Raw genomic sequence first — 22,022 nt, forward strand, 5'->3', positions numbered from 1 at the left:
CAAAAATAAAACTTGATGGTGGATTCATCATGGCCGTGATGGGTTCAACATCGAAAAAGATGTACCTCTGCCAGGTACCAAACTTTGGGTTTGAAATGATTAAGCTGAGACCGGGCGGGTGACTTGCAGGAGAAAGTAGTCTCGGTGTAGTGTCTCCGTCTGAGTCGATTAAGGACCGTGTCGATGTAGGCTTGATGACCGAGGACCCTTTAACTGGTCACATGCCTCGTCATGGGTAAGCCTTGTCTCGGGCAGACTAAGGCCAGAATAAGATAACATGGAATGGGCGTGGAGCGGTGGCGAGAGTAGCGTGTACCCTCCGTGGCAAGAGGCTGGACGATGGTGTATCTGTGCTCTCGGTTCGCGTGAACCTGATCTGGTCTTAAGAACCCCGGTGGCGGGTTGACATATGCAAGGGTTAAGTGCTACATATGTCGTGTGATTGGAGATCCTCAGCTGAGTATAATCGATTCGGATTGCCGTACCTTCGCGGTTATGAATACTTCGTCACTGACCTATACGTAGAAATCCACTAAAGATGATGGGTTTGTCAAGAAATTGGCTAGTGCAGGTCAAGTGTTTGAACTAGGTAGAAAGAACTCTAGTTGCAGGTAATTTTACTTAACTTGACAAATAAAACTGGATTTTTAAGGATCCACTCTTAGTAAGCATTTCTACAAAACAGTGTCTTTGATTATTGAGAAGCCTTACCTTGACTCCCTTACAACCAGCATACCCTTGAGAGTCTTTTCTTTAGTCGGGTAAGACTTGCTGAGTAATTCCATACTCAGGGTTTTATTCCCCGTTGTTTTTAGGTGAGGAAGCGACAAACTTTTGTTGCTTCTGTTCTAAGGTGGTACCAAAGGAAGAACGCCAGGAATGAAGTGCGGGAGGAAAGGATCCTCCATTAGAACTTTTATGTAAGAACTTATCGGGAGGAGTTTTTGCCTCCCTTGGTATGTGTAATAATATTACTCTGCACTCCTAGGATATATTCTGGTCTGTAAATATTCAACTTTATCTTACTTTTAAATAAAGGTAAGTTTATGTAATTGCTTCCGCATTCTCGTAACTCTGATGCTTGTAATGTCTGCGTGACGGGTGAAACGCTCTTGGGAAAGGTAAGAAAAGCAGATACCGAACTTGTCAAGTGATTCAGGGGCACCTATAGGGTTGTCTAAGGTCCATGGGATAAGGACAACTGTAGGTGGGCCTAATTACTTGGGAGGTTCCGTCACATCTGTAACACCCGGGTTTTAGGGGTCCAAAGCCCGGGCGTAAACATAATCACCAGGTGTGCTGGGACCAAGTCTCACACATATGATGAATCATGGCACAGGATCGAATGTCACATCTTTACTATATAACATGAATTCTATACAAAATAAATAATTACATTATAAGGAGACAATGGTCCAGTAACCCAAAGTTGACTGGGAGACGACGGCCTAGACCTCTCACGAACACATCGCAGCATCCTCCAAGCGCCTCATCCTGCGGTACCTGTTCTTGACCTGTGGGGGGGTGTGAGACAGCAAGAGTGAGCTCACATACGTTCATCGCTCAACAAATTGTGGGGAATAATGTGTATGAACTCGCCAAAGGTGGGAGCTCATGTGAAGTGTAAGGCTTACCAAAGAGGATGGCTGAAGCTGAGCATTGCTTTTAAAGTTGGTCAAAATTTTATTAGCCATTACTAAGTATAAGTAAATACCAACCCAATTAAATAGTAGAACAGAAGTAACAACATCACCTGCGATGCAATGCATATGACAAATTGAATTTAAGTTCCATAGATTAATCATGTGAGTGTCCGAGCTGCTCATGACCGTGAGCACGGCTAGTATACCAGTTTTACACTCTGCAGAGGTTGCACATCTTTACCCACAAGTCATGTTACCCATCTGCCAAGGGATCGCGACTTCCCATACACCTCTACCGAGGAGGCGAGGCAGGGTAACACTACGAGGCCTTTACAAAGTTCCACTAGCTTCAGAAAACCCGCTACAGTTTATAGGAAGCTCCAATGCAGGAATCCCTTGCAGGACCGCCATCGCAGCAAAATCCTCCCGAGGGCCTCCCCACACTGACCACTCCCCTACTGCCCTTGCCCCTTTCGGGTAAGGTAGTCCTCCACTAGCTTTCCTAATTAGTCAGCCAAGGGCGTCCATAAACCCTTGTGGTAGCACTGTTTTCCCGGGTGGTTCTCCATGTTCCAATTAACATAATGATCTTATCATGAACAGTAAATAACAACTGATAATAAAAGTGTAATCATGAATAATGTATCTCCATACCCAAAACCACATATAGCACTAGCAAGTACTACCCAAAAAGTTTAGTGGAGTCAAGGTATAAAGATAATCAAACTAGGGTAACCTGTTGGGTCCCATCAAAATTAACCTATGCAGATCATTATGATTAATCAGAACATGACTAGGTAAAAGAAGTGATCAAGGGCACAACTTGCCTGGGACTTGAGATTCCAGGTACCAGGATGATCTTCAGGTGACTCGTGACCTCGCGCTAGTCGTAGCAATACAAACAAGCATGGTATAGGCAAAATTAACATCACACCAAACATAAGACCAAACTATATATAAGAATATTCTACACGTCCTAACGAGATCGTAGAAACAAGAACCACTAAATTCGGAGCTACGACTATTAAGTTATGAATTTCTAAAATTATTTAGCGCTTAGAATAGATTAATCCAAATGAAAATTTTAAATTAAAGTTTCATGACTAAACAATGTTACTAGTTGTTAGAAAATGTTAATACAAAATTATTGCGACTGGAATGACTCAATTTGGAGCTAAAACGAATTAACTATGAATTATACAAGTTTATGGAATTATTTTCATACTAAAAACCTATTTCTTTATTAATTTCTGAATATCTTAAGTGTTCTGGACTGGGCACAATATTTCTTAAAAGATCAGGGGCCTAAATCACAATTTTCTCAAGACTCAGTATTCCCACAATATGGACTACGGGTTTATTCTACAGAACACCAAGGGTTTATTTGTAAACAGCGCACGGTGAAGGGGTACGGGTAAACCCCAGCCGCCTGATCTTAATCCGAGGGCCCAAAAATCACATAATCGAAAGGGTTTCAGCCATTTTAATCACAGCCGTCCGCGGCTGGATCAACGGATCGGATTAGACGATAAAACTCTACGCCCAGGATGTAATCCACACCTTCGATTTCGTCATCCACGATCAGTACGCCTTCTTCTATCTCCCGTGGGAAAACTGGGCAGCGGCGCCCGGTACCTGTGCTGACCACGGCGGCGCCATTGCCGCAGCGCCCAGCGGCCAGCACCCGTGACCCGAGCTACAATTCCTTGATCCTATCGGTGCTACGCCTAGCGAGCGAAGGTTGAAGCGAGTCTGTAGGAGAGGATTTCGCGGAGGGTTTCTTACTGGCATTTGGAGAGACCGCAGAGGTCTACGACGGCGCAAGCAGGGGCAGGGATAGCGGCGACCCATCGCTCCTCCGGCCAGACTCCACGGCAAAACGACGGTGCACGCATCTCCCTGCGACTTAGTCTTCCCTTCCTCTCTCCTGGATCCTCTCGGTCGCGGTGTACCTGACGTATGCTCGTCTCTTCAATTCGTGGTGACACAAGACAGATGAGGATCGGGCTCAGACTTTATAGCCGTGAGGGATAGGCTAGCTGGCGTAACAAACTTTCGCTCGTTACGGAAGGCGGTTCATCGATCAGCGTTTGAGAGGAATACGTCGCGAGGTTGTTACGCTACGCAGGAGGCAGTGACTATCGAGGCAAGAATTGGGTTACGTCATGATGCTTAGCATCACGTGGGTTTGTGGCAAGGGAATAAACAAATGAAGAAAAGAGAAAAAAAATAAAATAAAGGGACGTGGGTTGACAGCCTGCACTAGGGATAGGCTGAGAGAGGATTCGGCCGACTGCTTAATCTCTTTCTCTCTCTTTTCTTAATTCTAGGATTATTTAGGATTTAAATCCCCATTTGGATATTTACATATTTCTTTTTGCATTATTATAATATTGTCACAAAAATGCACACACAAATAAAATATTCAGCATGATGCAATGATTTAGTAGCATCTCTCTTTATTAATTGTTTTTGGACATGGTGTTCACATATGATGATGCATAAAGATCAAACTCACATAAAGAGAAATTGTTCCTCTACTGGTATTATTCCTAGCAATTACAAAGTGGGTGTTTACAAATCCTACCCCCCTTAAAAATAATCTCGTCCTCGAGATTTGTAAGAAAAGGGATACAGAAGGATTGTTTTGTGATTCGGCTTTTAGTCTATAATAGGTTCAAGATCCAGAGTTTCATATATATTTTTTTTATAGACAATAGTGGGTGATTAGGAAGGCCTAGGTATATATGGGTATAGCCACTTTATTATGCAGGATGAATGATATCTTTAAAGCATATATAGTTTTGGGTAAGAAGGAGTGGGGTAAGAAAAGACTCCATCCAAGATTGTGGATCTTGACTCATCTTGGTGATCTCACCTGATCCTTGAAGACTTGAGTTGGTGCTCATCCTTTCTTGATGAAGTTGATCATCTTCTCCAGGCTTGTCTCATTGATTAGGAGTTAGTGTATATTATCAGGCTGGGGAATAAGGTTAAGATAGACATGGATGAGATAGACTACATGATGTAGGTCAGAAGTTTGTTTTTGGTGTCAGGTCCATCAAGACTCTATTGGTTGGGTTAGCTCATGGTTGTTATTCTACAGTGGGGTAAATACGCTAATTAGGGCAAGATGAATCCATAAGGATAGGGTAGAATCTTTTGAGGTCAGTTAGATCTATTAGGATAAGATAAAATCTTTTCAAGGTAAGATGAATCTATTAATGTAAGAGAGAGTCTTTTAGGATAAGATGGATTGGTTAGAATGAGATCTTTTTTTAGGATAAGATAAATCTCTTAAGCTAGATATATTCCAATGGGGATAATCTAGTTATTTTATAAATATATTTTTTTATGCAGATGCAATTATGGACATTACTCCACAACTCATCACACTCAATCAAAGATCCAAATCAAACAAGTTTCATAAGAACAAACATTCAAGTGTATAGATACCTACAAAAATAGTTTTGTTTTTTTTGTTCCTAAGAGTAGGTCTCCTATTCCTAAAAATCACTTTAGGTACAGGATTTCAAAGTGTGAAATCCACATTTGTCTTTAGAAAGAAAAGGTAAGAATAATCAGAGTAAAGCGGAAATAGATGAGAAAGATTAAGAGAAGTTTAGAAAAGAATCAGAGTAGCAAAGATAAGTAAGTATTGGTTGTCGAGTTCTATCTAGGTTTCGTCCTACAGTCAACATTCCTCTGATACCACTTCTGTAACACCCGGGTTTTAGGGGTCCAAAGCCCGGGCGTAAACATAATCACCAGGTGTGCTGGGACCAAGTCTCACACATATGATGAATCATGGCACAGGATCGAATGTCACATCTTTACTATATAACATGAATTCTATACAAAATAAATAATTACATTATAAGGAGACAATGGTCCAGTAACCCAAAGTTGACTGGGAGACGACGGCCTAGACCTCTCACGAACACATCGCAGCATCCTCCAAGCGCCTCATCCTGCGGTACCTGTTCTTGACCTGTGGGGGGGGTGTGAGACAGCAAGAGTGAGCTCACATACGTTCATCGCTCAACAAATTGTGGGGAATAATGTGTATGAACTCGCCAAAGGTGGGAGCTCATGTGAAGTGTAAGGCTTACCAAAGAGGATGGCTGAAGCTGAGCATTGCTTTTAAAGTTGGTCAAAATTTTATTAGCCATTACTAAGTATAAGTAAATACCAACCCAATTAAATAGTAGAACAGAAGTAACAACATCACCTGCGATGCAATGCATATGACAAATTGAATTTAAGTTCCATAGATTAATCATGTGAGTGTCCGAGCTGCTCATGACCGTGAGCACGGCTAGTATACCAGTTTTACACTCTGCAGAGGTTGCACATCTTTACCCACAAGTCATGTTACCCATCTGCCAAGGGATCGCGACTTCCCATACACCTCTACCGAGGAGGCGAGGCAGGGTAACACTACGAGGCCTTTACAAAGTTCCACTAGCTTCAGAAAACCCGCTACAGTTTATAGGAAGCTCCAATGCAGGAATCCCTTGCAGGACCGCCATCGCAGCAAAATCCTCCCGAGGGCCTCCCCACACTGACCACTCCCCTACTGCCCTTGCCCCTTTCGGGTAAGGTAGTCCTCCACTAGCTTTCCTAATTAGTCAGCCAAGGGCGTCCATAAACCCTTGTGGTAGCACTGTTTTCCCGGGTGGTTCTCCATGTTCCAATTAACATAATGATCTTATCATGAACAGTAAATAACAACTGATAATAAAAGTGTAATCATGAATAATGTATCTCCATACCCAAAACCACATATAGCACTAGCAAGTACTACCCAAAAAGTTTAGTGGAGTCAAGGTATAAAGATAATCAAACTAGGGTAACCTGTTGTGTCCCATCAAAATTAACCTATGCAGATCATTATGATTAATCAGAACATGACTAGGTAAAAGAAGTGATCAAGGGCACAACTTGCCTGGGACTTGAGATTCCAGGTACCAGGATGATCTTCAGGTGACTCGTGACCTCGCGCTAGTCGTAGCAATACAAACAAGCATGGTATAGGCAAAATTAACATCATACCAAACATAAGACCAAACTATATATAAGAATATTCTACACGTCCTAACGAGATCGTAGAAACAAGAACCACTAAATTCGGAGCTACGACTATTAAGTTATGAATTTCTAAAATTATTTAGCGCTTAGAATAGATTAATCCAAATGAAAATTTTAAATTAAAGTTTCATGACTAAACAATGTTACTAGTTGTTAGAAAATGTTAATACAAAATTATTGCGACTGGAATGACTCAATTTGGAGCTAAAACGAATTAACTATGAATTATACAAGTTTATGGAATTATTTTCATACTAAAAACCTATTTCTTTATTAATTTCTGAATATCCTAAGTGTTCTGGACTGGGCACAATATTTCTTAAAAGATCAGGGGCCTAAATCACAATTTTCTCAAGACTCAGTATTCCCACAATATGGACTACGGGTTTATTCTACAGAACACCAAGGGTTTATTTGTAAACAGCGCACGGTGAAGGGGTACGGGTAAACCCCAGCCGCCTGATCTTAATCCGAGGGCCCAAAAATCACATAATCGAAAGGGTTTCAGCCATTTTAATCACAGCCGTCTGCGGCTGGATCAACGGATCGGATTAGACGATAAAACTCTACGCCCAGGATGTAATCCACACCTTCGATTTCGTCATCCACGATCAGTACGCCTTCTTCTATCTCCCGTGGGAAAACTGGGCAGCGGGGCCCGGTACCTGTGCTGACCACGGCGGCGCCATTGCCGCAGCGCCCAGCGGCCAGCACCCGTGACCCGAGCTACAATTCCTTGATCCTATCGGTGCTACGCCTAGCGAGCGAAGGTTGAAGCGAGTCTGTAGGAGAGGATTTCGCGGAGGGTTTCTTACTGGCATTTGGAGAGACCGCAGAGGTCTACGACGGCGCAAGCAGGGGCAGGGATAGCGGGGACCCATCGCTCCTCCGGCCAGACTCCGCGGCAAAACGACGGTGCACGCATCTCCCTGCGACTTAGTCTTCCCTTCCTCTCTCCTGGATCCTCTCGGTCGCGGTGTACCTGACGTATGCTCGTCTCTTCAATTCGTGGTGACACAAGACAGATGAGGATCGGGCTCAGACTTTATAGCCGTGAGGGATAGGCTAGCTGGCGTAACAAACTTTCGCTCGTTACGGAAGGCGGTTCATCGATCAGCGTTTGAGAGGAATACGTCGCGAGGTTGTTACGCTACGCAGGAGGCAGTGACTATCGAGGCAAGAATTGGGTTACGTCATGATGCTTAGCATCACGTGGGTTTGTGGCAAGGGAATAAACAAATGAAGAAAAGAGAAAAAAATAAAATAAAGGGACGTGGGTTGACAGCCTGCACTAGGGATAGGCTGAGAGAGGATTCGGCCGACTGCTTAATCTCTTTCTCTCTCTTTTCTTAATTCTAGGATTATTTAGGATTTAAATCCCCATTTGGATATTTACATATTTCTTTTTGCATTATTATAATATTGTCACAAAAATGCACACACAAATAAAATATTCAGCATGATGCAATGATTTAGTAGCATCTCTCTTTATTAATTGTTTTTGGACATGGTGTTCACATATGATGATGCATAAAGATCAAACTCACATAAAGAGAAATTGTTCCTCTACTGGTATTATTCCTAGCAATTACAAAGTGGGTGTTTACAACATCAGCTACGTCGCTTCTACCCTTAAGATGTTTCAAGTCGTTCATATACCTCGTTTTCTTTACATACACAAATAAAGTCTAACCGTCAAGGAAGGATCAGCCTTGCCTCGGAAAAGCCTGACCCTCCCTCGGGGGCTAGAAGGGAGGAACCCCCTCTGCGTCAAAATTTTGCTCGGAAAAGTTTTCTACCAAAGGAAAAGTTTTCTACCAAAACGACTTTCGACTATATCAATAACGGAACCCATAAAAACGAGCGAGGGAGCACGTAAGCGGCAAGGCCGACCGAGCCGAGGGACTCCTACGCCTCCGAGATACAGATACCTCACTCATCACCTTCGGCGAAAAGTGACTCACGCTCGGATAAGCGGTTTTGTTATCGAACAAGTCCTAAACGCTCGGGTAGAAAACAACTTTCGTGCTTTCGACTATATCGATAGTAGGGTCCTAAAAACGACGAGAGTACACGTAAGCGGCAAGGCCGACCGAGCTGAGGGACTCCTACGCCTCCGGGATACGGATACCTCACTCATCACCTTCCACGAAAAGTAACTCACGCTCGGATAAGCGATTCTGCTACCGAACAAGTCCTAATGCTCGGGTAAAAAACGACTTTCGTGTCTTCTCGACTATATCGATAACAGAATCCTACAACCGAATGAGAGAGCACGTAAGCGGCAAGGCCGACCGAGCCGAGGGACTCCTACACCTCCGGGATACAGATACCTCACTCATCACCTTCGTGAAAAGTAACTCTCGCTCGGATAAGCGATTCTGTTACCGACGAACAAGTCCTAATGCTCGAAACGAGAGGAAAGAAAACGCAGCTTTATAATACGACAATAAAAATGTTTAGGCCTCGGTGGCCGCGAAAAACATACACGTGCTTCACACAAACTGTTCCTGCAGGTTCAGACATCGGTAGGGGGAGGAAGCAGCACCCTCGGTGTCATTTCCACCCTCGGCGAAATCTGGCCCGGCCTCAGACGGCGACACGGGCGGAAGGATCTCCACCTCGAAGGAGGACGTCAGCACCACGCTTGGGCCCTCACGGCCAGGCTCTCCACAAGGGCCCCAGGCCGAGCGGATGCCTCGGCTGGCCACTCCGTAGCCTCAGCCAGCTGTCCCCCGAGGACCTCAGCCCGGCTCATGGCCTCGGCAGTGTGACTCCGGGGTTGGTCCCACTCGCGGTTGACCTGGCCAAGCTCCAGCCGCCGCTGCTGCACCTCCTCGGCCTGGGAAGCCACCTGCTCCCGGGCCGACGAAGCCTCTATTTCGAGCCGACAGCACCTTCGTCCGCGTCGACATCGCTGCCTCCGGTTTTAGCTCATCACAGAGCAGCCGAAGGTCCTAAAACTGAGCGAGAGAGGCCTTGAGCGGCAAGGCCGATCGAGCCGAGGGACTCCTATGCCTCCGAGATACGGATACCTCACTCGTCACCTTCCGCGCAAGGCAACTCACGCTCGGTTAAGTGGTTCCGCTAGCTGACAGGCAAGTCCTGGTGCTCGAAATGAGGAAGAAACACAACATTACGCTCAAATGCCCAAATGTTCAGGCCTCAGCAGCCGCAAAGAACAAACACCCATACTCAGGGTACCATTACAAACGGGACTCTGGTTCCACTCCCGCGGGTATGAACAACCTCCACACCAGAGGGCCTACGGGATAACAAACTCCAGGTGGCTCGCCTGTGACCACTGCACCAGCAGCGCGACAACGACCTCCGTCTCGGGTGGCTAGACAGCAGCAGCGATGGCCTCAGGGCAAACGCTACTGCCGAAGGGTCCTCGTTCATGTCCCCTCACGGGGGACGAGAACCAGCCATTAAAGCCAAAGAGCCGGAGGCCCGGAGCATAGGTGGCACTGACGGTCTGGTCGACGGAAGCAACCACCGCTGCGATGGGAAGCCTCACCAGCGGGGGCCGCCGCTTTAGCATCGGCGACAGCAGCCGCCTGCGCATGGCACGACCGCCATTCGGACAGAGGACGGACAGCTGCACCCTGGCTAGGCAGCAGCAGTTCGCCTTCCCCGCATGGCTGGAGGACGCCTCCTCCGCAGAGCTGGAGGATGCCCTTCTCCCCCGAATGCCGGAGGAAGAAGCGAGTCGCCAGCCCACGCGGAGGCAGGCCCCAACTCGGTGCGCCCCCTCCCCAGCCCGGATGATGAACATCCTTGAAGCTGAGGGCAGGGCAGAGGCCGCAGCTCGGCTTGCTTCTCCCCACCACAAGGCTGGTGATCATTCCTACGAATGACCATTGGTGAGGGACTGCAGCCGGTCTCCATGATGAAAATCCTTGAAGCCGAGCGGTGACTGAAGAGCGCCAACCCCCACGGGGTCGCGCTCCTCCAACAACAGCAAGAAGAAGGCAACACGGGTGCACCCCATCTGGGGGCTCGGAAGGTGGAAGGGTGCAATGCATGAAGGGAGTGCAGAGGCATGTCTACTGCCCGGGGGATCGATCCCTTTTTAAAGGCGGCTCTCCACACTCGCATTCCAAGCGTCACGGGCAAAGTCTCCACCGACGTGCTCCAGGGTTCCCACCCTGCAACACGAGGGTCGGGTCCCACATGTCATGCGAGCTGACCCGAAACAAAAGAAGCCAAACCGCTGCACGCGAAGCAGGTAACCGCCCCGCAGTTATAAGCGTTCCTCCATCCTCGCCGAAACCAGCGGGCGAAAGGGCGGACCGCTATGCAAGAGGCGTGCAACCGCACCACGGTTGTGCACCCTTTCGGCTTCATCGCATCCGGTGGGACAGCGTGAAGGCCCGGGCCCGCATGTCATGCAACCGGTGCGACGGTTACTGCGTGCAAAGAAACCGCACCGCCACTTGCGCCAATGCCGCATCTTCTCGACTGCGGAACCAGTGCTGCGACTCGAGGCAGCCCTGTGCATGACCCAACAGTGCCAATTGAGTGCAACGATCACGGGTCAGTCAGCCGCGGGAGGAGGCGCGGCGGTCGATATGGCCAAAAGTGGGCCGGCAGTAATTGTAGCAGCAGACGAGCGGAAGCAGCGGTCAAATCGCCTATAGGCTCGCGTCCCCTCCTGAAGCGGCAGGAGAGCCCTCTCCCACGGCATAAAGACGATGCACCCGTGTTCTGTTCCTCGAACGACTCGCGCACGCGCAACGGCCGCCCCGCGAATCGCCCGTCCCGTCGCATTAACTCCTCGGTAGGGCAAGCGACACCCTTGGTAGGCGAAGCGGGCGTCGTTTCACCTCCGCCATGATGACCGCGTCAAAAAAGGTGTGCCACACTATTTAAATTCATATCCTTTTCCTCTTCCTCTCTCTCTCTCTCGCTACAGGGACCGGGAAAAGGGATATTTCAAAAAGGATCCTTCTCAGCGAAGGAAACTGGCCCCCGAGCCCTCCTACTGATTAGGGGTTCGAAGGCTGGCCCTTCGGAAGGGTTCGATAGCCGCCCCAGAGCACCCGGGCTCCGCACCCATTACTAATCAGGGGTTCGAAGGCTGGCCCCTCGGAAGGGTTCGACAGCCGCCCCAGAGCACGCAGAGTCAGGGATGACCCTGGGTACGTCTGTTACATGGCCGAGGCTCGGGCTACGCTCCCGAGGTACCCTAGGACATTTCCGAGACCAGCAGGAGCGATTTTGTAACGGAATCCCACCAGAGGGAGGCATCGAGCCCTTGGACACTATCGAATGGGTCCGGGTCCGGCAAATCACCTGCATGTACTTTTGGAGCGCGCCTCTGGGCCACTAGCCGACCCTTATCGAACGGGGCTCGGGCGTCCACTCGGATCACCCGTTAACAACTCACCGGAAACACCATGTTCGGCGCCCTCCGAGGGCAACATGGCGCTTTCCCCCCTTCCTCCTTGCGGAAAGGCGACGAAGAGGCGTATAACAAAAGTCGAGACGGTCCTTGATCGTCCTCTCGCTCCGTGCAAAGGCTCGGGGGCTGCTCTCGCACCAGGCTACGGCCAAACGTTGACAGCGTCAATAATCCGGCTTAAAAACTCGGCGCCTGACCATGCACCCGGGCTGTGGCCAGGCCGCATGAGGGAACAACAAGGCCGGCTGAGGCATCACGAAAAGCATTAAGACCTCAGAGGAGTCAAACCACTCCTTCGAGGCCTCGGGGGCTACACCCGGTGGGTGCGCTCGCACGCACCCACCGGAACAAAGTATAACCGAGAAAGGTCGGTCCCCTCACAAAGAAATGTGACAAAGCCTCCAAGCGAGTGCATGCACTCCCTTTGAGGCTCGGGGGCTACTGTTGGGTACCGTAATTAGGGGTACCCTCAATGCTCCTTAAACACGGCTGGTAAACACCCTTAGAACAAACCACAAAATCTGATGGGCGCGGTTTAAGTCAAGGCTTCGTCTACCCAAGGGACGCGATCTTGCCCGAGCCCAGCCTCGGGCAAGAACCGTAGTCCCAGACGAGTTCACGCCTCGCCCGAGGGCCTCCTCAGGCAGTGGGCGCACCCTCGGCTCGCCCGAAGCCCAGCTCGGGCAGGCTTTGTTGTGAAGCAACCTTGGCCAAATCGCCTCACCAACCGACCGTATCGCATGCACATTTAATGCGGGGATCGCCTGACACCTTATCCTGACACGCGCGCCTCAGTCGGCAAGGTCGAAGTGACCGCAGTCACTTCGCCCTTTCACTGACCGATCTGACAAGAAAACAACGCCGCTCACCCCGCTCCGACTGCTGTGCCAACCACCCGGGTAAGGCTGACAACAGCCGAGTTCAGCCTCAGGCGCAACAGGAAGCTCCGCCTCGCCCGACCTTAGGCCTCGGCCTTGGGAGAACGTCTCCGCCTCGCCCGACCCCAGGACTCGGGCTCAGCCTCGGCCTCGAAAGGAATCGCGTCCTCGCCTGACCCCGGCCTCGGCCTTAGGAGAAGTTTCTGCCTCGCCCGACCTTGGGCTCGGACCGACCGCGCCACAGGGGATACATCATTACCCTACCCCTAGCCAGCTGAGGCTACAAGGGAACAAGACCGGCGTCCCATCTGGCTCACCCCGGTAATAGGTAATGATGGTTCCCCACGTGCGTCCATGACGTCGGTGGTTCTCAGCCCCCTATGAAAGCAAGGAGACGTCAGCAGGATCCCAGCCGCACCGCCAGCTGTGCTTCTACAGGGCTCAGGCACTTCTCCGACGGCCACGTTATCGCATACATAGGGCTCAAGCACTTTTCCGACAGCCACGTTGGCATGTACGCAGGGCTCAGGCACTTCTCCGACGGCCACGTTATCACGTACACAGGGCTCAAGCACTTCTCCGGCAGCCACGTTGGCATGTACACAGGGCTCAGGCACTTCTCTGCCAGACACGTTAGCGTATAGCTACACTCCCCATTGTACATCTGGACCCTCTCCTTGCATCTATAAAAGGGAGGTCCAGGGCCTTCCTGCGGGGGGTCGCGCGGGGGACGAGCAAACGAACAGGCTCTCTCTCTCTCTCGCGCGCGATGCTTGTAACCCCTAATACGAGCACCCCCAGTGCAAGATAATACAAGCCGCATTCTCCCTTGTGTTCCATCTTGCGCCAACCCATCTGGGCAGGGGCACGCAGCGATAAATTCACTAGTCGGCTCGGTTGAGGGTCCACTGGGTCTGAAACGCCGACACTATGTTATTATTTTGTTTGAATGAATAAATTGATAGATATGTAGGTTTCGATGATTCTCGTAGTTTTAGCAAGAGCGGTACATGTTGATTTAATCGCATCGTCTAGTATCCGTCAGTTCGTAGGTTATGCGAGGAGGATTAAATTGGTATTTCGTATCCGATGCATGGTCGAATTAGTATTACAGAGAATAAGTCTTGTGTTTCTAACGTCTAGCTGATAGGCGCTGTTAGTATTGCGTATGACGGATTTTATTTGTTTGTATGGAGTCGATGACTTGTTGTGATAGCCGTTATGTTCTATGTTTGTTGATCGGTGAAAGGTCATAGGTGGATCGTTGACCGTTTAGATTAATAATCTTGAATAAATATGAGTGGTGCGAAATAAAATTAAAATAGTTCTGTGTGAGCGATGTGGTATAATTAATAATGCGAAGGGTAAGTTTAGCATTTAATTAATTAGTGAATAAGTTCTATCTAGGCCAATTGTGTTAAGTGTGTAATTTAAGTTAATTAAGATACCCAGTTTATAGAGTTAATAAAAAGTTAGAAACAAAAATGATTCCACACACGGATGTTAATCATAATATCTTGTGATGTTAGTTTGAATTATATCTGGTTAGGTTGGAGGAGCATGATTGTCGTAAGTAACAATATATCGATAGTTAGTGTCCGCAATGCCTCGCCATTAAGTGGGTTATTTCTCTTTTGCGTAGCATCGTAATATCTTGTGTTATTATTCCTTATGGTCATACATGTACATTGTGCATCCCATGAGGTATGTTAATTAATCACATGATGCGAAGGACCAGAGCTGAGTCGACCACAAGATGATGTAAAGTGCAAGCTACTCCAAAAGGTGATGCTAGTGGATTAACCTGAAGATGGACGAACTTGAGGATGGGCAGACAGAGCAAGTATCGGAACAAAAGCTGATCGTCAAGTGATCGACGGCTAACAAACACTAACGTAGTGTTTATTCCAGGCAAGCCCCGGTGCATTATCCCTTTCCTTGTGTTTTAAAATCTTTATCACCTTGTATGATGCATTAGGTGATAGGAGTTGTGTGCTCAACAATTGATGCATTTCCTTCCTTGCAAAATTGATCACATTCAACGCACATATCTCTGCAAGCAGCACTCTAGACTCAGCAAGCTTTGAATCTATATGGACTTCTGTCCAGCTAGGCGTCCGGACGTCAGGCTGCCTCCCCGATCGAGTAGGAAGGAACTTATTATGTTTTTTATGGTAAACCACTCAAGGCGCCATCCCTTAATACTGTCTTTCAAGGGGATGTCAAGATATTCAGTTTTCCTGCCTCGATGAAGTTCTAGGCTAGCATCGCCAACAAGCTGATGCTGCCCTCCAGCCATCTCGGGTTGATAGTGGTAAAGGTACTTCCAAAGCCCAAATTGTGGAAGAATTCCAAGGAAAGCTTCGCAAAGATGAACAAACACAACAATTTGAAGCACATAATTGGGATTTAAGTGGATGAGGTTTAGAGAATAAAAGTCGAGAAGGCCGCGAAAGAAGGGAGAAACTGGCAGGGCTAGTCCCCGGATGAGAAACGACATGAAGATAACCGCCTCGTGAGTATCCTCTGTTGGGACGGTAACTCCACGCCAGATCCGCCATGAACATAGCACTTTCGGTGGTAGATCACCAATCTCGACGAGGTGCAAAAGGTCAGCTTTAGAAACAACATAAACATGGTTACCAGCGAAGGGAAGTTGATTGTTGGGATCGAATGGAGGGATGACTGGAATAGCAGCACTATGATTTCTTTTCTTGGCTGCCATCACGATTTCTCAAACGATGTGAGCGGATTCAGGAACTTAGAAAGCTAGAGAGCGGTGGAGGAAAAAGCCAGAACTAGAGTTCATAACTCAAGGGGGACGTCAGCAGAAGTATGGGTTAGCATGTTAAGTTGAGCACAAAGCGGCAGGCCAATAGCTCGAAAGAAGTTCGGATTGCAGAAAAGCAAGCATCACTCGGGCATTACCTCTAAAATGCTAGTGAACCATCAGAAGCAAAAACAGAGTGTGCAACAACAGATCAGCACGGAACCATGTCTTCATTCACAAGGGGGAGATCATTACAAAATTGAGACCGACTCATCATGAGTCAGCCTCCCCACCCTTCGACCATTATATTACATTACTAAACTAGACTACACTACACTACTAACTAAACTACATTATTCTACTACTAACTACAACTACTACTACACTATACTAATATTTATGCCAGCAGCATTATGCCACTGGCCTTGCCATCGTCGTCGTCGCCCTTGCCATCGTCGTGGCCGCCTTTGCCGTCGCCTTTGTCGTCGCTGCCTTCGCCGTCGCCATCGTCGCCACTACCCTTGCCATCATCGTCGTCGCTGTTGTCGTCGCCCTCACCGCCGCTCCACTCCTCTGAGACAGAGGAGTCCTCTCTCTCGTCCGAGGAGACCTCCGAGTCGTTCGACCCACCGAGCCCGACGTGCTCGATGGAACGCCAGTACTCCCGCGCTGCAACGGACAGCCCCATGGAGTCATCTGAGTCCTCGAACGACGCCACGGGGGACGGTGGAGCAGGCGACCGATCAAACTCGAAGGAAACCTCCTCCGAATACTCTGTGTCCTCGAAGTCCTCTGAAGGAGGACTCGAAGGACGCTTGTGTTTCCCGTCAGCCCGATGGGGCCACCCCTTACCTCTCTTGCCTCTGCCCATGGTCATGCAGAAAGAGGAGAAGAGAAGAGGAAGAAGAAGGCAAGTGATCAAGAGCGAGTGAAGAAAGCAGCCGAGGCAGGCAGGCTATTTATAGAGGACGAGGGGTGACCGTTCATTTCCTACCCCGCTCACTGAACAGTCACAAGAATTCAATAAGCAATTCAAGCCGCCTGAAGATGAGTCAGGCGACTGGTGCCGTTTCGCATAACACGGCACCACTTGGATTCAAGTCAACCGCTCAGGCAAATGATTACACCTCTCCGTCATGTCAAGTTACTACTTCAGGACAGCGAGATAAACACCTTTCATGGGGGAGACACCCTTTGGGCACACCCATTGGGTGTACCACTCGGCCTCTTCAAGATTTTGTGAAGCGGTGATACCTGCAAAATATATGCTATGAATATACCGCAGCCAAAAGAGAAGATCGGTTGAAATGGGAGGACGTCCAAATGCGGTTACCAAAGCACAAGTCCAATCAGCAGAAGCAATAAAGTATGGGGCTGAGTGGTGTCCAGCCAAGGGTTCTCTGTTTCAACCGGCTGGGTTTCCAACTCATCACCGATCAAATTGATTGCAGACCTAACAAGATATGGACAGATGTCATCACCAGGGTATTCTGAAAAATCATTTTGAAAGCGGCATAAGATGAAGACCTTTGAGTCGATTATTTCAAAATCAACTCAAAGCTCGGGGGCTACACCCATTGGGTGCACCTTTGGTGCACCCAACAGATATACAATACCTTGAAACTAAGTGCTGATTTCAAAAGCATAAGATGAAGACCTTTCAATTGATTATTTCAAAATCAACTCAAAGCTCGAGGGTTACACCCATTGGGTGCACCTTTGGTGCACCCAACAGATTTACAATACCTTGAAGCTAAGTGCTGATTTCAAAAGCATAAGGTGAAGACCTTTGAATGGATTATTTCTAAATCCACTCAAAGCTCGAGGGCTACACCCAACGGAGGTATAAATATTTCAAGTCATACTACAGGCTCGTAAGCAAGGACCAGGAACATTTGAATCGATTATTTCAAAATCAACTCAAAGATTGGGAGCTTGTGGGGGACAGATATCCTCCGGGTCCACTAAAAGGAGAAAACCCTACTTGGGGCCATAGGCCAGCCACCCCGCAAGGTCGCCGCATCGTGGGCTGGCAAACACAATGGTGGAAATGGGCCGACCCAGGAAGCCGATGGGCTCACACCCGGATTATTCGCAGCTTGGGCGCGATCCTGCTGAAACTACTCGCTTTTCCCGTGGCCAACGTCCTCAAACGTCGGGGACAGCTCAGAATGGAGGTGCTGAGTTTTCCTCAAGATAAGCAAAGTCTGTTTGCTATTAGCTAGGAGATAAGCTAGAAGAGTGTGATCAACATGTGTGCAGGGAGTGTCCTATGGTCGTATATATAAGGCCTAGGGTGGTCCCCATCATTTTCATCCCATTAGCATCTCTCCATTCAGGAGACGCCACTTGTAAACACCCCACACATACGAAGCCACCCCAGGAAGTAGGGTATTACGCTCCTCACGCGGCCTGAACCTGCAAAAAATCGCCCGACTCTCTCTTCCTTGTGCCCCTGGCATGAACCATCGAGTTACAATCTACGACACCGTCCTACCCAAAAGCACCACGAGGATACCCTGGGTGTGCGGTCGGACACTAAACACCGACAACAAGTACGTTGTCATGACGTCCTCAATCGCCCCGATGGCCCGAGCGACAGTCGTGTAGACGGCCAACCAGTCGTCCGGGTCCTGCTTGGGCTCGTACTTGTCGACATTAGAGACCTTGAAGTTTGGTGGCCATTGAATTGCCCAGAGCCAGGGGGAAGGGCTGAGAACCCACACGTCCCCCCGATCCTACCAGCGATATTCTCGCGCGTGGTCGCGATGACGATCCCTAGGAGGCGAGTGACGTCGTGTGTCATGCCGCCTCTCCCGGGCTGATCAACCTAGAGCGGGGCTGTTCGTGGAGGCTGTTGTCGACTCAGTTCTAGGGGCACGCCTACGCGCCGATGCTCCATGATCTTGGTCGTACTCTTCCTGCTGCCTAATCTCCTCTTCATGCCGAAAATTATGCGAAGCATTGATATTGCTCTATGCATCTCATCGACTGTAGATGGCGTGGCGTAGGTCATTTGGTGGATGGGCAAGGAGAAGAAGATGGTTCGCCGCCTGGGTGAGGATCTGTCTATAGCTTTCCGCGTCCGAGGTGTGTGGCAAGCCGTTGGCAATCTGAGCCAGGGCTCCACCGACTTCACTCGGCGTGTTTAATGCTCGAGCAAAATCAGGCAGCAGTTTCCGAGGGAGAAGTGGGTTCTTGCGCCAGAGCCTGGCATCCTGCTTAGCTTGTTCCCGCTCGCGCTCCTGGGCGTGGCAACGATCGTGGCATCGGGAATTGCGGTGCTCATGGAGCGCTCTGCCATCAGGGGTTTCCCCTACTTCATAGGCCTCATACCGGGAGACAAGTTGGGCAAGATCTCGTTCCTCGGCCTTGTGGTGATGTCGGATGTTACGCCGCCTGTTCTGACGTGGGCATGCCTCACGCTGCGGGGGCTCGTCCCTAGTATAGTGGGCTCATCATTGGAGACAGGCGCATCCTCTATCCTTCCCTGGATGAAGAGGATGTCTGGGAAAAAAGAGCTTGGTGTGGTGCTTCGTGCTCCAACCATCTCCTTTGAGAGCGGAGTGGTCAGAGCGATTGCCAGTAGTGTTCCCGCGGCTACATCAGTGCCGGGGGCACCCTCTTCTCTTCACTGAGTGATCTGAGTCTATGCCCGAGTGGGTGATCTGGACAAAGGGGTCCGCCGCAATAGTGGTGCAGCCTCAGTCGACCGAGTCATAGGCGCCATAACGGCCCTGGGCCCACCCAACATAGGCACAATTTTGCGCGAGGCCAAAGCCTACCGAGATTATCACGCGTTGGAGTTCGTCAGCGTAGTTCTTGCTGGAGTTGGGCGAGGTAGTACTGCTACCGCCTTTGGCGCCACTGGAGAAGATCTCTTCTCGGATGGGTCCGCAATGTGGTGCGGGACTCCTTCCTAATCTGCAATGCAAGAGAGGGATCTAAAGCAGAAGATCTCTCCAGCATTGACGGTGACCAGGATGTTGAAGACGATAGCCATAGAGTCGTCGTAAATCAACGTAGCACCCAATACCTGGCGCGCCAGCTGTCAATGTTTGTCACCCGACCGTGCACCATGGGGTTACTCATGTGGTGCTTTTGGGCAAGACGACATCATTGACTATGACTCGACGGTACGTGTGAGAGCATGTCGGACTTGCACGAGGTTTTATACAGGTTCATGCCGCTAGAATGTGTAACACCCTACTTCCTGTTGAGGATGTGTACTGGTATTTCTCTGGAGTATGAGGATTACAAATGAGCTGTGATGGTGCTCAGGTGTTGTTGATGGTGGTCGGTGTGTGATGGGATGAGATGAGATGATTTTGTAGGGTCCCCCTTGGCCTTATATACACGACCAGAGAGTTATCCTTTACAAGTTGTGATCATTATCTATTCTACCTATCTCCTTCTTTATCGTGGCCTATACTCCTGCTTATCTAGAGTTCAATCATCTCCTCAGCCAAGTTAGCGTCGAATGTATAGCTTTTCGGGTGTGTGTAACTTCATCACCCGATATATCGGCGCATAACTCGGACGCCCAGACTTTGTCTTCTTGGATCAAGCTCACCCAATCTAGTTGTAACTTGTTGGCCCGTCCCGCAAGGCAAACCATCGAGAGGCCCATCAGGTGGCCCATGACATGTTTATGTGCTCGTGAGGACCTAGGGGATATCTATCCCCCGTAAAGATTGAACTCCAAAGTTGAAACATCAAAATTTAATATTACTTTTATTTATTTTTAGAGGCATAACTTCGAAAGTAGAAAATATGTATTAAAGGACATGATGGTTTAAATCCTTTGGAGAATTTTCCTTATTTTGACAAGATTGAACTTTAGGGTGTTACTAATTCTACTCCATTGAAAATAATCTCATCCTCAAGATTAGTAACAAAGGGATGTGGAAGGTTTAGTTTGTAGTTTAGTCTCTCTCTCTCTCTCTCTCTTTTAAGTCTTTAATACTAATTAGCTGGTGTCTAGAAAAGATTGGGGTAAGGAAGACTATTGTGGCAAGAGTAGGTTAGGGCAAGTAAAGTTTTCATCTCAGATGGTGAATCTTGACTCCTTTAGGGATTGGGTGTGACTCTTGTCCTTCCTTGATGAGGTGATCTCTTTCTTCTTGGGTCTTGGTGTCTCCATCAAATCATAGTTAGGGACATGTAGTTAAGATAGATGTGTGTAGGATGGACTAGATGAGATAGGTAGATTAGAATCTTGTTTGTTGGTAGGTTTGGAATAGATGAATTATTTTTTGAATAAATAGATTATGTACCTAATTAAGTAGGTTAGGCGGTTGTATATGGCTGAGTTGGTCTAAGACACCGGTTTGGGATTAAGTGAACTAGGTGGAAAAAGAGTTTCTAGGTGTAAAGTTTAATCTATTAACTAATCTGGGTCGATTTACTCCGCCTTTTAGATAGTGCAAGAAATATGAGCCAATTAGACTAAGTCTTATTAGACTAGATTATATCTTATTAGTCACATTAGATTAGATCACATTAGTTTAGATGGGATCTAGATTAGATTGGTATGACTAGATTTAGAATAGACAAGATCTAATTAATTTGGATTAGATCATGGTTGTTACACTTGGGTGAGATAAGTATGCTTATCACGACAAGATGAATCTAATATGATAGGATAGAATATTTTAAAATGAGATGGATCTATTAAGCTAGATATATTTTAATGGATAATCTAAGTTGAGTAGTTGTCTTGCTAGCATTTTATGCCTAAATGTCTATGCAGATGCGATTATGGATATTACTCCACAACTCATCACAACCAATCAAAGAACCAAATTAGACATTGGAAACCGAGGGACACTAAGATTTGTGTTCGGAGGGGGGTGCTAGCGTGGACTCACTCAGAATGGTGAATTATAGAGACTCGAATGGTGGGTTTGTGACAGTGGGTTTATACTGGTTCAGGCTTTCGCTCTAGTCTAGTGTAGTGTTGATCGTAGTATTGCTTTGAGGCGTGTTACAACAGGTGTGCTCGTGTGTACAGAAAAAGGGGGTCCTCCCCTTTTATAGCTCAAGGGCAGGACCTTACAGAGGAGACTTGCTCTCTACTGTAAGAGGGAGATTTGTTGCCCTAGGTTGACATAGTGCCCCTGACGCGGTCCGTAGGGTCATGTGTAGCTGTACCCTGGTATGGCGTCAACCTCGCCTGTTGCTCTGGCTCCTGTAGCAGGTCCATCGTTGACGTCTTTGTAATGGTGTGTGGT

Source organism: Zea mays, chromosome 4 (assembly GCF_902167145.1).
Source record: "Zea mays cultivar B73 chromosome 4, Zm-B73-REFERENCE-NAM-5.0, whole genome shotgun sequence".
NCBI classification, from domain to species: domain Eukaryota; kingdom Viridiplantae; phylum Streptophyta; class Magnoliopsida; order Poales; family Poaceae; genus Zea; species Zea mays.